The sequence below is a fragment of the Rhyacophila brunnea genome, unplaced genomic scaffold (assembly GCF_057557595.1).
Source record: "Rhyacophila brunnea isolate RB1 unplaced genomic scaffold, BYU_Rbru_1.0 scaffold_3, whole genome shotgun sequence".
Lineage (NCBI taxonomy): Eukaryota > Metazoa > Arthropoda > Insecta > Trichoptera > Rhyacophilidae > Rhyacophila > Rhyacophila brunnea.
Genome location: NW_028232965.1, coordinates 32,633,418 through 32,649,897, shown reverse-complemented (window position 1 = coordinate 32,649,897; position 16,480 = coordinate 32,633,418). Strand labels below are relative to the sequence as shown.

Below are 16,480 nucleotides of genomic sequence, written 5' to 3'. Positions count from 1 at the left end.
TTTTTGTCATATTACTATTATAACAAAATTGCTTTTTGCTTAAAATTGCTTAAATATGGTTTTAATTATTGTAAGTATATATTTTGTCGAGAACTATAGTGGGTATTTACGTAAGTTTCTAATAGTTTACTTAAAACATGACTAGTGGTTCGTTTCATTTACAGCACACTCAGATACACAAACACACACATTCGACCACGCACGCACACACACGCACACAATACAATTCATATAAGGTGACATTATTGATATTATGTCACATTGGTTTGCAATATTTGATATATGTACAGGGGAAAGATATATTGTTCACAGGAAAAAAAACAATGTGTTCATAACTAATATAACGCAAAGAAATATATGTTAGAAAATATAATTAGTTCATCGTTAAGTTATTAAATAGTTTTGATTTTTAATTTCAATGTAGTTTTTTTATATCGCTGTGCTTTCACAAGTTGCAGTGTGGAACTCTACTTGTGCGCTTTCAATCCAACAGTATTCAGTTTCTTTTCAACTCATTTAATATTTACGTAATTGGAGAAGAAAATTGCGCTACACAAGAGTGAATTGGGTAACTTTTTACGTCTCTGTTATGTCTGCGTTACAGTAAAACATTTATTTTCTTTTTATTACGTACAAGTTCTTGTTAAGGGAGATCTCGAAATTTAATCTTTTCCCGAATGAAAAGTCTCTTGAAGAATTTTCACGAAAATCTGATCGCTACAGTTCGCTCGTCCCTGTCACACTCACGTGTCACTGGAAAGCTTCATCCTATTTCTTCGTAGACTTTCAAGATTTCTTTATCCAATTACCTGGGATAATTCTCACCTGTGACTGATGCCACCTGCTCCGATTTTAGGGTCGATTTGCCGCCAGTCTTTAGATATTGGCATAAAGGTAAGAAAAAACATTGGAATTGAGATAGTTGACTTTCGTCCGAAGGGATATCAAATCGTCAATAAAAGCTTTATTTTCAAATATATTCAATGTGTTCACGACGTTATTCTTTTTTTATTTTTATTACTTTTAAATTTTATTAAAATCTTTTCACTTCGTCCTTATAAATAATATAAAATGTTAAATCGATTAATTCTTTTTATCTTATTAATACTTTCGACCGAAGGTACTTGATGGAATTTGAATTTAAATTCTAATGGATTCAAGCTCTGTACTATTCCATTTAAGTCGTTTTTTGCGACCCGGGTTTCGCCTTTCGGCATCTTCAGGCAAGCTTAGTGTAACTATTAAGCGAAATGAACTCAATGATTTTTAACTAGTTTAAAAAAATGATCTCATCGGCTAAAGCAGTTATCATTTATTCTTACGGTATGTTTTAAGATCGATTAAAACATACACATACGGCTGAAGTCAATTGCAACTGAGTTATATAGAATAGAGGTGACATATTTAACGAATTTAGAATGTGATCATATTATTATCGACTCCGGTTAAGACTTGATTATGGATCATATCTTTCATGGTTAATTCTACTCTGTAAATTCTCCAGATTGATTCATTGCCTACTTATTCAAATTCAATTTGATATATATTTTTCATATGGTGAACTTTACAAATTATAAATTTAAGACGTTCAAGAACTAGTTCAGTCAACAAAGAAACAGTACCTATCATCTTCTATTATACATATATATTATGTGTACCTATTATATTTTGAATAAAACTGTTCAATTTAAAATTTCACAATTATTTTCGAGTTTATTGCATACTTAGAGATTTTAGTGCAGAATATTAAGTATGTATTAATTGCTTTGTGTTTTATCTGTTGGGAATGATTAAATTGTCAAACGTAAGTAACTGCACAATGGGAAAGCATTTTTAATCACCGTTTTTATAGTTTGTGATGATCTGTGTATTCAGTAATATTATTTTGTTTTTATTAATGCACATTATTTCACACCAGTTTCATCCGTTTAAAATAGTTTAGATTTTTAGAAGGGCATTGTAAATGGACCAGTTCGTTGTGTCTCTTAATTTATATTGTTATGCAAAGCATTATACCTACATTTTTTTTTGTTTTTACGTTTTAAATTCATATAATATAGTAGTTGCTTACTAAAAGAGGCGTGCAATGATATTTGAAAAAGTTTTTAAAATATCTATTTTTGCCACAATGTTCCTTAAGGCTCTTTTGTCTTAGCAACCGTGATATTATTTATACCAGTGTAATATAGGACACGTATTGTTAAACTTAATGATCAATATAATACCTTTCCTTTAATAATTGACAGTATACATAATTAAAATGGTTCATTATAAATTGTTTAGTGATGCCATAGGATTGCCCAATACTTGTAATCTACAATTTGTATAGGAATTAAGTCATATTTCTTACTGATAAATTAATTTGTCTAATCAAGACTAAAGGGGTGAAACGTAATATTCATTCCATTGTCTTGTTATTTTAAGTTTACACTGTTGCGCAACGATAATTTACAGCAGGCATATATGATATGCTTTTCTGATTCACCACTTACACGAATTTCCTTTTGGGATCAATTTTACCCGACCTGACTTTTTGATGAAGATTCAAGTAATAAATTTATAAGATTGAGCTCGTCTTTCCAAATATTGATATACTGCGATTGGTAACTTAATAGGATGGTAAATACGCCGGTATCTTTTTAAAGTTGGTTACTGAGTGACTGGTTTAAATTTACGACCTAAGAATGAATGAACACAGAAATGGTTTTATAATAATATTTTGCCAACCGTATTTTAAGGTAGCTAATAATGTATGGCCTCGCTTAGTAATTCACATTACTTATATCTTTATCGCTAGCCTTGAATACTTTGTTATGTTCAATTAAGTAAATGCATTATGAAAGATCATTTTATTTGCGCAATCTCCATTTAATTAGACTTTCAATTTTATTTCTAGATCTTGTTAACTTATTCTGGTTACTGTATACGAAATATTTGATTAAATGTTGCGTATCTATCTACTTTGAGGCATGATCTACTCCATTCTTTAACTAGCCCGCTCGACTGCATTATTATAATTATTATGGACGAAGTTTTAAAACAGTAGTACGTAGATAGCTACCTACTTTATGTAGCTTTGATTATGAATAAGGTAGTTATTTGCTAATATTTTTTTCAGATGTGAAAATTGATGGATTTAAAGTCAAGGGCTTCGCTTATTTCCCTCCGGAAGGGTTGCTATTGTTACCGGTGATTGATAAAGGTTTGATCATGTAAATTACGTTAATTCTCACCGGTACCGCTCAGTTTTAACACAATTATTTCAAACTGTGCAAAAAGTTTAACGTTTGTCATTAACTTACCTGAAAACTACTCCCGCAAACCGAACATATCGTTAGCTACCCTGTTATGCCCATTCGGGTGGGAAATGTCGAGGGGGCAATACATCACTTAGGCGTATCGATAGAGAGGAAGAGACTTGCCTCGGAGCAGCCCGTCTCGAAATTTATCCCCACTTTGACTCTCTTACGCCTCGCTGTCGAAACTTTTGGCAGGGTAAATAAAAAACACTGTTTGCTTTACAGCGATCGAATAAACTTTACATATTTGCGTCTCCTGAAATCTGTATGATGAGTTCGTTAATTAGTTTGCACTTAAGGTGCCTCACGGAATTATTATTTATTGAGAGAAGATCGATCATTTGCGAATTTTGTTTGAAATATAATAAATTTTGACATAATCATTTTACCGCAGCTATCAACTGTCTACCTTTCCCTTCTTTAACCCATAATTACTTTATGTTCAATACGTGTATTAATATTATACTCACGCGCCGATTTAAAAAAAATAATATATAAAATCATTAAAACGTCTACTTGACATAGGTATAGCTGCAACACTAATAATATAATTAATGCCACAAATTCAAATTGTACATACGAAATTTATTCAGAGAATACTATATAGATACGATAGATCAGATTTCAGTGATCTTAGTTTCGCGCATTAAAATCTGTTTGGCATGTCTATAATGTATACTGTGAATTACCTTCTAACTACCATACTTATGACTTATAGCTCGGGTATCTACATATTTCTTAAATTTATATTCTTACTCATTCATCTACCTGCATAGTACATTCGTTAGATTACTGAAATTTCATCGTGATACTGTTTAATTGGAACTTTTTCCTCGCGTGGAGGGTTTTTCTTTGGGCGAACTTTAGAGTTTTGTATACGACTAGCAAACTTTGCAACCCTCGCTCGACTTACAACATCATAATACTAATAATGTTGGCAAACCGACATTGGCAAGGAATATGCGCCTCCGGGTTCAACCTGTTTCAACAAGCCAACTTTTAATTGTCGCTAGTTCAACTATACTACCATATTTCTATTTGGCTGCTCTACCTATTACATTGATTTCTAAATCCTTTTTCTGAAGCAATCCAAGTATACGGTTATAAATAGTTTCGATAATTCTATTGCAGATTCTACCCATCTACGTAATAATCACGTATGTACCTATGTTAAAATAAGAAACGAGTAATATGTCAAGTAAGAATTATATGATTTGTAGATATATGAGTTAATACAAAAATTTATATAAATATATAATAATCTTTTTAATACTGCCGTATACGACAAACTTTTATACATAAATAATAACTAATAAATTCATGTTGCATTTATGTTATATTCTATTTTATTTTATGTTTTATATGTGCGTTCAATAATAATTTGTAAGATGACTTCTTTGGCGTGTGAATAAATAAAGGTGTTGTCCATTACATACGTTTAAAATAATATAGTTGAAATGCTCTATTACTCTTTACCGATCATGTACAATGCCCAACATGTTTCCATTTCTTATTTATACTTAATTATTTGATTTTAACAGCAACGATTTAGCATACATGTGTTGAGTATAGTCTATTAAAATAATAAATAGATTCCGTACGGTTCATGTCGATAGTTAATATTTACTGCCTAATGTTTAAAGTATCAAGTTTGAAAAAGGCCACGCTAAAAACAATTTACACTTTATAAAAGGTTTTTCCTCCAGCCATAAAGATGCTGAGATAACATCGACCAGTGGCGTATCTACCTAACTACCATCCCCCATCACTTATATTTAATAGTGTTGTTATAATTAACTAACGGGTGAACTACATGATAAAAGCATTATCATTAGCAGTATATTATTAGACATTCGTTATATTGTAGGTATATGTCACATTACATTATTTTACTGATAGTGTATATATCTATATATCCTTATCATATCAGCCATTCTCAATCCACATACGGATAAAGGCATTTTCTTGCCGTTTTTGCTCTTCTCAGTTCTTAGTATTTCGTTTACACGTACCCACTTCCGCCGAACTTAGTTATTTCATTGATTCAACGATCACTTGGTTGCTCTTTTAGTTTTTTAATATTCTTTGAATACAATTTTATAAATTGTACTGCTTACCTACTAAGTACAATACGTTTGATGGTATAGTAAATATAAACGAAATTATAGGTCATTTGGGTGAATCACTCAGTGACCGAAAAAACAGAAAAAATTAGCATTGGTGATATGTGGTGAACACCATGTGATTTTATATAATATTAAAATAAGAAAAATACATAAGTATTATAGTTAAATAATATAGTTAGGTTAACTGGTAAACTGCCGAGTTTTATTTAAATTAATACAAAATGAGACAATACAGGAAATTTTATATTTTGATCAATAAAATCGGATGATTTTCCGTATAAAAATTTCGTTTAATTAAAGTATCATAGTTATTCGTTATATGCCTGATACTTATGTCACGTATTGTGATGAGTACATAAGTAGATACGTAAATACGTAAATACATTATGCTGTTCATTGACACCGGCCGAGTGGTTTTAATGCAGGTTCGTTGGGTTGTAGTTCCATTTCTTGTAACAGAAACTGCAACAAATTAGGGTGGAAAACAAATTTATTTTATAAAATAGCTGCTGACTTTAAACTTCGGGAAATTTAAGTATCTGCCTACATTAGACTGTGTTTTGCTATTACCGATAGAAACGCAATAGTATATTTAGTATATACTATATGTTTTAAAATAGTAAACTATTTTATTTATATTTACTTGTGACAGAAAGCTGCGTTGTTGCGCTACTGTGACTTCCATAAACCCGACTCGTTTCTTCTTTTTACGTCTCGCCTTAAGGGAGGAATTTCTATTCAATTGTTAGCCGATATTTTATGCAGTCATTCTAATTGGGCCGGAAGAGAACTAATGTTGCCCAAGGGGATAACTCGTGCGCCTTTTTTATTGACGCACATCCAGAGTTCGCTTTCATGCAAAGGATAATTTATCGCTCGTGCCTCCTCTCGGGCGGCAAGTCTCTCCTCTCGGGCGGCAAGCATCGCGGAAAGGTGCCCGCCCGCAGGTGAGAAGGGAAAGTGGTCCCAGATCAGAGATGGAAAAACCGATCGCGCTCAATAAACACAGTCAATCGAATGAGATTGGTTAAAGCTTTGCGTGAGCAAATTTTGGGCGCAAATCAAATAGACGAAGTATTTAAAGGTTCTATTTAGATAGCAATTATTCGCAAATCTATAAACTTTATTTATATGATGGATTTTGTATTACCTACTAATGATATTGGTCGGTACTTAATATAGATGCTTACCATGTTTATACAAAATGAAAAAAAAACTTCTTACTAAACGTAAATACTTATTAACTAGGTAAGTAGATACCTATATCTACTTAACTAGTTTATACCTATATTTTCACTTTCCGGAATTTCACTTTTTTTTGTTTTAGTATGAATATAAAAGATTTTTTTTATATGCTGGGTTATAATAATAATATCTACCGAAGACTAGCAACAAACTTAATTTACTTATAGTATTATGATATAAGTAGTTAGATTTGCGTCTGAAACGAATTTTAAAGATTTCATTCAAGTGTCTATTGTATTTCTTTAAATTATACAAGTTACGCCCAAACATAGAAGATGTTTAGTGACTGAAAATCTAACCACAACGCGTTGTGGATGGTGTTGCACTATCAAAATAAAAATGCTCCCTAAAGCGCTGATATTTTAAATATCCCTTTATGGCCTTGGCCTTATATATATTGGCCTGGACTCCAAGAGAATCTGAAAATAATCATCGCATTCGTTACTTCGACGCCCTTTTTTCATAGTCAGCCATGTGTCTAAACTGCAAGACGAAAGAACGCTCTTGGCTACGTACAAGTGACACGTTCTTCAATTCTTAGATCACATTGTTAGATGACATCCAAGCAGCTTAGTGAAGAAGAAAAGGTGTGAAGGTGTGCGCTTTCCAAATCTTATCGAGAAAGCGACTGTGTATAATTATATATAATATTATATAGTGTATAATTTGTATTAATTAATAATAATTAACAGTGACTAGAGTAACACGAGCAGCGCAAGATCTATTAAAAAAGGTTTTTAGAAACCCTTGTAATTCCAGTGATCACCATCGACAGTACTGAGGTAAAGAAAACAAAGCGGTAATACTACATAATAGACTTATATAATTATCACATATATTATAATAAAAAATTAAAGTATTATAATTTATTACACTATTACAGTGTGTACCTATGTACCTACTCACAATACCGTGGCGATACCAGTTGTTTTCTTCCGTTAAAATATGCCAATGGTTGTGATTTAGGCAAAAAGAAGGTGATATTTACTTGGTGGGAAAGGGCTTGTGAACCATCAATTAGACACTGATCCGGAACGAAGGGTTCACCCACTAAGTTTTCTTGTAAGGGATCTGTGAGATGACCCGTATAATTGCCTCTAAAAAACGGAAATGTTCTCTTTACCGCATTACTGAATTTACATAATTTTCATTCAATAAAAAAATGAGGCAAATATGCACCCAATTTTTACGGGAAATGACAAGAAAATTGATCTCATTTGTTATATCCTAATATGGCATTTAAAAAAAAAGATGTAACGTCATTACAATAAACTAGAATCTAGAATTCTGTACTTAAATGTCATTTCAAATGACAATCTCATTTTAGTAGGTACCTACTTAGCCACCTTGTACTGTTAGCGGTGATTTTAGTATCATTTGATTTGTCATTATTTTTTTAAATACAATAACATATTCGTTTGTATTATTTTTTGTCAACTTTTTATTAATTCTTTTTATTTTAATGACTGGATACGCCGTGCACGATGTTTTAAAACTTTATTATCTTCATTTACCATACGTAACATGTTTGATTGATAGCATCAAGCTAATAATCAAAAATAAGCACCTAGGAAACATAGAAATAATGCTTTCACACAAGGGCTACTTTTGAATGAAATTTTGAATTCGGCATAGGTAATTGATGTTTTGATATTATTCTGTTGACCTTATTTCTGTGCAGATTGCAGAAAACTGTACACGTCGGAGGTCGTGCGTAATGAGCCGTGATTTACGACACGTTAAGAGAGATGGCGTCTAAATTATCCGGAACGTTAATTATTTCGGCAAACGGTGTCACATCACTTTCGAGAACCGATAAATTTTCTTTTATATTCATTCACCAAGCCAAGTTTACGGATTTTTCATATTTCATTGATAGTCTTTTTCACTATACATTCTAATAAATCCTACTCAGTTTCTCAGAATACTTCTAATGAAGGATTCCACAACGCAGTTTATTGTATTATTTATGTTTAATAATTACCTTGAAGGTGAGGTGCAAAACATTATGGAAAAACATACTTGTCTCTCGTTGAAATACAAATTCATTCAAATGAAAATTCAACATATTCATTTGTTATCTATATAATATTACATTATAAAAATCTTATTAGATAACTAAATGAATAAATAATACACGAATTTTATGAATGTAGCATTCGTCATTAAACATAGATAATTTGGTACCTACAAATCAAAAACACCCCCATTAGAAAACATATTTTTTAAAAATATTTCTACCGAACAGGGCACGAACCTATCTTATTCCGAACAATGTATTTTAACATTTAATCTTTCTGTATACTACTAACACCAATCACCCCGTCCTATTTTTTAAAATACCATGTTTCTATGGTATTTTAAATTATGTATGATTACCATCACATTTACAGATTATTTCCGTTGTACTCTCACATGTTAAAAATCCATCTTATTATTACTAAAAAAACTAGAATGGTTGTTGACATTCAGCATGCGTAAAACTGTTGGTATATGTATACCCTTTCCAATTAATATCATATACATCGGAATATCAATTGTTGTACAATATGACTCATATGAAATCGAACCTGATCATTGTTATTTTTTGCAGATAATTTATAGTAAACTTATTTTTTATAATTATAATAATACCTATATGTACCTATATTAAATCTTGCCACCAAGACTTGAATTTAAACAGCACTGACATCTACCCATATACTAATTAAAGTTCTGCTCTTTTATCCTGCAATGAAAATATAAAAATATATGGTCAACTTCAAAAATTTTATATACCTGTTAAATAGTAATATGGAGTACTCGTATCATACAAAATTTGCAGTAACCTAATAGGTACAAAATCTAATAATATTTTTAATTAGTTGCATCCTGGTCGAATGACTCAAAGTTATGTTACAATACTTTACATTGTTGCGGACATTATTGGCTAAAGTGCAGCGACGCCATTTTGGAACATGTTTTGATGTTCAGTTGTTATTATTCGCATTATGCCTGGTTTCGCTGATGCCTTTGCAACTTTGATCGTTACTCTGTTTATTGCACATTTTGAGTAATCTAACATTGCTGTGCATAAAATATTTGGTAAACTATTATCAACATACCGTGTGTATGTACATTTAATATCAAAATATGAGTAATATATTAAATACTATCAAAAATTACCAATTATACTGTATTATTAGTAAAACTTATTTATTTTATGTTGTTACTTGTTTGACACCCACTATGGCCGCGTGGCTTAAATGCCGGCCTATAGAGTCGAGGGTCCCAGGTTCGAATCCTGGGTCTGACAAGTACACATATTGTTTTTCAATTTGTGTATGAGTCAGAGTATGGACCTAATAGGTTGAGCAAGTGGCTGACATCCATTTCTCGTAAAAATAAAATCTATTTATACAAACCTCCACTCTGTGGAGGCCCATAATATGATCCTATTAGGATCGGACATGGTCGAAAAAAGAAAAGAGTTGTACTTATGTGTTTGAAATATTTGTAAATTTATATTAAAGTTATAAATATACACAAGATATATAGATAAGTAATCAAGATATTTTATACACTAATTCTAGTGCCTCAGTAGGTGCAATGTTTATCTATATAATATTATATTTAACCGTAAAATTTAAATAACCAGCGTATTAATAATGCATAGGTAGTTATTCTGTTGCAGCACTTTATTTCATATATAATAATATTATTTTTGTTGAAAATATCCTATAATCTTCTGTATTATTCTCATGATATTCTCATGATAAGTTATTAGCAATTCATCGGAATTCTTAGTGCAGTGCGTTTTTTCGAAACTGAAAAATTATTGCGTTTAATGCCAATGCGAAGATTTCCAATCACGATGAGAGATTCGTATACTTCTGTGGCTATTATCAGATGCTCACATAATGTTAACTGCTTTTTCTTTATCGCTTTGGTGACCAATTATTCGAAAACCGTAAACGATCTACCCACCTACCACATTGAGCATAGATTTACACTAAGGAAACAACCTCTTACACAGTTGAAAGGAATTTTTAAATTGCCTTCTCAGAGTTGACAATTCTTAGAGATTCATGAAAGAATCTTTATACACGTGAGGCGCCGCGTAACAGACAAGTTTACTTACCACTGGTTTAATGGATACGAGCACTAAATCGGAAAGTAAAATAAGTGACCTCGAATCCCACTCGGTTCACATATTTTTCTTGAGTCTTTTTCTAGGTATGTTTCTGATATTTTTCAAAATCAACCATTGTAAAACATTTCCAATTTTATTAGTATCTGTGAGAAATATAGGACAGTATAAATTTAATATTAAATTATAAGTCAACAGTTATTCAAACAAGGGTGATCGTTAGTTAACAACTCAAGCTTTCCATAAAAAGCTTTCCCGCAATAAATGTTGTCCACTAATATGATTACTTCTCTGGCGAGGCAAGCTTTGTGGCTTGCAGGGGTGGCGGGTGAGCGGGCTGCGGTCCATCCTCGGTCCCCGCAGCCAAAACGTTTGCATGAATCTCTTTTTTGACAAATACTACGCTTTCTTCTAAATTAATTTACTTTTCCGTCCGCCCTAACAGTGTAAATACAATCTACACTACGTCGAAAAAATATTGTCGTACCGTAAAACATCTCAAAAATTCTCCAGGTTTAGCTGCAGTGTAAAATAAAATTGTCATTCTGTTTTTATTCACGCATATTACCTATTTATCACGCATATTATCGACTTAAATTTTAAATATATGTATAAAACCACGAATGACATTTTATTATATAATATATACAAATGGTACGAGTATTGTTCTATTTTCAATTAGCCCATTTACTGTAGTGGTCAAAACGTCCATCCCTAAACGTTACGTTGCATAAACTACGTTTAATATTCCATACATTATTAATTGAACCCTATTATGCCATCTACGTATAAAACACAAATCATTAAAGTTTAAAGTTATTAATTAGTGTTATACCTGCACAATTAGTTAAAATAGATGTGGCGAGTCATGAGCATCAAAATACAACTAGTTTTTTGAATAATTTATTATGTTATGATGCCAGTAATAATATTTTCATTATGTTTCCGTACATATATGGTGTATGATACTTCTTTAAATTTATTATAATGTCATTACGTTGCACAAAGAGATATTATTATACGATTTTTCGCAGTTAAATATTTAATTTCTGCGCATAAAGTTGTGTGTATTTATGAGATATTCAATTAATACTGCAGTTTTGTGGCTCATTTAGAAACTTCATAATTAATCTTCTGCAGTAAATATTCATCTGCAGCCAACTCACCTGTGTAGTACTTTTAATACGTGCATATTTAGCAAGAGTGCGCTTGGGCAAACGGAAATATAGCTCTTGATCATATATTTTTTTATAATTTCATTGCCGAAAATGTATACTTCGGATGATGAGTGATGTTAATAATTCCGCAAATGCATTCATTTTATTTATTTAATAAAAAAAAATGATTACAAAACGAATTATTAACTCAGAACATGTCATTTGGATTAAAAAAGATCAAGTCAATCATAAAATCAACAGGCATAATAGAAATACAAAGTAAATAATAAGTAATCTTAGAACAAAAAATAACCGATAAAATAGATTTTTTAAAAATAAAAAAATAGCGCCAAAAATATCTACTTCTCTAGGAAATGCTTTCACCAACCGCACAGCCCTTGCTATTGGTTATCCAGAAGAGTTTATGGCTGCGACCACACATCCCATGTTATTAATAATTGATGGGTGTATAAAAAATATTTTTTTAGAACATCAGGACTGGACACTGTATCACGTGGAAAGCATGGAAAAATGCTTCAAAAGCAGAAGTGATATACGAGTTGTAATAGATTTTTAGGTTGTCATCGTGTGCTTTTTCCTTTTCTTCTCTAACAACACGGTGGCAACCCACAAATCTATTTACACTAATTAACATTTACATAGTATTATGATATACGTGTTTAAACGAGCAAGTCATAGATGAAGACAGCCAGGCAACAAAAATCGCGCTACCTCCAGTAATTCCTCAATCAATCGATTATTATTATAAGTCCTACCTATCACATTCAAAAGTTTTTTTATAATACTTGATATTATATAGATAATGGGTATTTATTTTAGTGCATTGAAACTCAATTTTTTCATCGTATATTTGTAATATATAATACATCTTGGAGTCTATCTTGGATCTACCCCTGTGTTCGCATTAATTTAATAACAGCAGATGAATTTAAAAATACATAGAGGTTGAATATATTCATCATCATATATTCATTCATAATGAAACCCATTGTTATTATTATTGTGCGCATATAATACGAAATATATTTTTTAGGATATCAACTTTTTCCATGATTAGATAATACATAGATATAGAGTAAAGTAAAATATAAATCGTTTTATCTTTCTAAAATTGTCTTATGTTTTCTTTGCGTAGTCTTTTATATGTACCGTATGGTTCAGATTTTCAGAGGTAAAGCGACTCGGTCGGTTGGGCAGTCGGCGCGAAAGGGGCACTTAATTTTCGTCAAGTCTGTCCCGATTTCCAGGTTGGCCCCCAGAGTGCGCTCCCCCCGGGGCATCCCTCGTCCTTTCCGCTGATAATGATTCCCTCCTTCGTTTCCTCTTTGTCCTGCGAGGAAATAGCCCTCTGGTTGTTTGAAGTATCCTTTGACTACCATTACAGACGGCCCGACCTTTGACTCGAAAAATACGCAATTCGGACTTTCAAATGAGGCTCTGAAGTTGTGAACAAGTTTCTTAAAGCAACGTTTTGGATATGCATTAAGCAATTCGCCGTTAGGCATTTCAGGTAACTACAGCAAAATATCAGGTTCTACTTATTGATTGTTTTCCCAATACATTTTTGTTTTTAATTAACTTGAATAAAAATCGTAGACACCCAAACCTGCCTTAAATTCTTCATATTTAATGACTCTTTATTAAACACAGATCTTGTGAAAAGTGTGGCATGAGTCGGGGTATTTTTGCTAAATTGATTGTAATATATCTTATTTTGCTTGACCAAATGGCCAAATGAAATACTTAACTGTTGCGTCAACTAAATGGTTATACCACTTCAGTAATTCAGAAAACGCACTAGCCTAATAAGCTTAATTATTAATAACATAAATCATTGTATAATCAAATTATCAATGATCGCTGAAGTACGTTTACCTTTTATAATTTATATCCAATTATGATTAAAAACGCAATATTTAAAAAAATATGTATACCTGCCAATAAATAGGTATTGCGGGTAACTAGGCAGGTACAAGAGAAAGAGCTCCTGCCTCGTTTTTTAGTTTATTATAAAAAACCGAAGCTTGTTCATACACGTGGCGTTTTTATTCTCGACAAAGACTAGCATAAACTCTCTTTCTAAACATCGGCTTGTCTCCTTGAATACTTTGACCCGCCTTACTTTAGTTTAATAGGGAATAAGCGAATATTCCCATGTACGAAATGTTAAACTTTAACGAGTTCCGTTACTTCTATATGCCAGATTTTTTCTCCTTTGTTTATGTTTTCTCGGAAAACATCCGTGCCCCGGGCTATTTTTAATTAGATCCTTAGTGTACAGACTCAGTGTTGTGTAGTACAGAATAAGGGTTACGTTGGCAAATTATCTAAGCTATTTTCTATACAATAAAGATATTTACTTTGTGATATTTCTCAGGTAAAAATTTTGATTATTTTCCTAGTATGCTAAAAAAAGAATGCATTCTCTTTTATAGGGACGTTATAATTAATTTAATCCATTTCGCTTATTTATTCTTTAACGAACAAAGAATATAAAGCTTTTTATGTGATAAAAAAATTCTCGAATGCCTTTGTTTTAAATGAAAACTTTTGAGAGATTCAAAATGTTGTGTAATGGCGGTATCATTATTTATTTTTATTTGGAAAAGTGTTTTCGCTGGTTTGTGGTTTTGATCAATTTGATTATAATTGTTTTGACATAACCAACATATTATTGTGACGCAATTAAAATTGTTCTGTTTCCACATACATAATTTATACATACACGTATAGGTATTTATTTAATACATAACATTTTCAAATATCATTAATTTTAATACTTTTGAGGTATAATTAAATTAAGTAAATTAAATCATAACAATTTTTTTTAGTATAGGTAGGTACATAGTTACGTATATACATAATTCAAAAACATAAAAGAATTCACGTCTATAAAAATCGTTTTACGACACTTGCATCACTTACGTGGTGAGCATTGACAAGAATAAATACCTACCAACATTTACGTTTATGTTTTTATAAATATTATTATCAATACTGTACGGCGAGGGAAGAAAACGTGTTTAGATGTGTAGGGAAAAGGATTGTTGGTAAAATGCCAAATTATAATTGGGTCGAAGAGGTAAGAATTTATGGTGGGAAAATCGTTAATGATGAGCAATGGAGTCGTGTTATTAATTAATGTTTGGAATAGACTTAAAAGTTATATTTATTTTCAATATCAATCAGTAACTTACTAATTTGATTTAGCTGCAATTTTGTACCTTTAAAAATTAAATGTTTCTCAAAGATATCGAACACAACCTTTTTGTATAGAGATAGAGCCTAAACTAAACATATAATAATATATAGTCTGATTTTCAATCCCTGGCCCAATCAGGTTCATTTACCAAGTTTTTTTTGCGTATTCCCTGTTTACCTTGATTTAATTCCTAATCATTGGGAAAAAAATATTTCTTGAATTATTTTTCAATTTTTATTTAAGTACATAGTTTAATAAAAATATTGTGCCAAAGTTATCTTATTAACAACTTAGTGATTTTCGTTTTTGATTAGTTTATTCTTATGATTATTGATGATATTATTTATCATCATAATGGTTTTTTTTCTATTGAAATAATATCATCTTCTAACGACCAGAGCATTATATCCGCCTGATGTTTTTGTGTAAGTTCACTGCAGTGTGAAGACCTAACTGATGGAGTTTGCATTAATAAATATGAATGCACTCTTTATATTTTTCCTCTTTACTATCAAGTGATGAAAATCGTTTACGCTTTAAATTTATAAACGTAGGTCTTTATGCAACATGCGTAGTTATTCGGTTAGATTTTGTTTTGCATCAGAAATGCGAGTTTAAGTTTAATTAAAAAAAGATAATTTTAATATTTTGAGAAGCTTCGAAATACCTGCACATCTAGATATATTAATACGTATATTGTATGCTAGAATTACAGCATAAGAGATCAAAAAAAATATTTCATAGGTTATAAATAACAGTTACCTCTATGTGTATCTGTATTTAATAGAAATCTTATTTTAATGTATACTTTAATTAAACCATATTATGTTAGTCTAATGATTGTGTGATATCCGAGATACAACTATCTCGATTAATTTATAATCTCTAAATAGGATTTTTGTGGACGACAATTCAATTTTCATATTAGCTACACGCAATTAAACTCTAGATTCGATGCGCCGATAACATACCTTGAACAAAAGTAAATGCAATATTTAAAAATACAGTTAGTGTAAGTTATTTTAAGCGAATAGTTACGACTGAGTTAGACTGCTATATTTTAGGACTGACATCAACTTACTGTCTAATCAAACTCACTCAGGTAGAATAAATATTATATTATCATCTGAAGAAATGAAATTTGTTTTACTAAGCCGCTGTTTTCCCTTAGCATAAAGTAGAATAATTGCAAGTTTGTTTTATAAGTATGTAGGTAGTTGAACTAGTTAAATTTCCCTTTAATGTAACTGTTGGTAATCATTTCATATTATACCTATTGTTTGAAGACAATTTTAATTATC

The 16,480-nt window shown here is 31.1% G+C and overlaps 1 protein-coding gene across 3 annotated transcripts in view; it reads left to right on the top strand.

Annotated features, from left to right (window-relative positions):
- The window catches only part of heph (polypyrimidine tract-binding protein 1 heph), a 583,478-nt gene that overhangs the window by 278,170 nt on the left and 288,828 nt on the right, over positions 1–16,480 (top strand). The window lies entirely within an intron of this gene.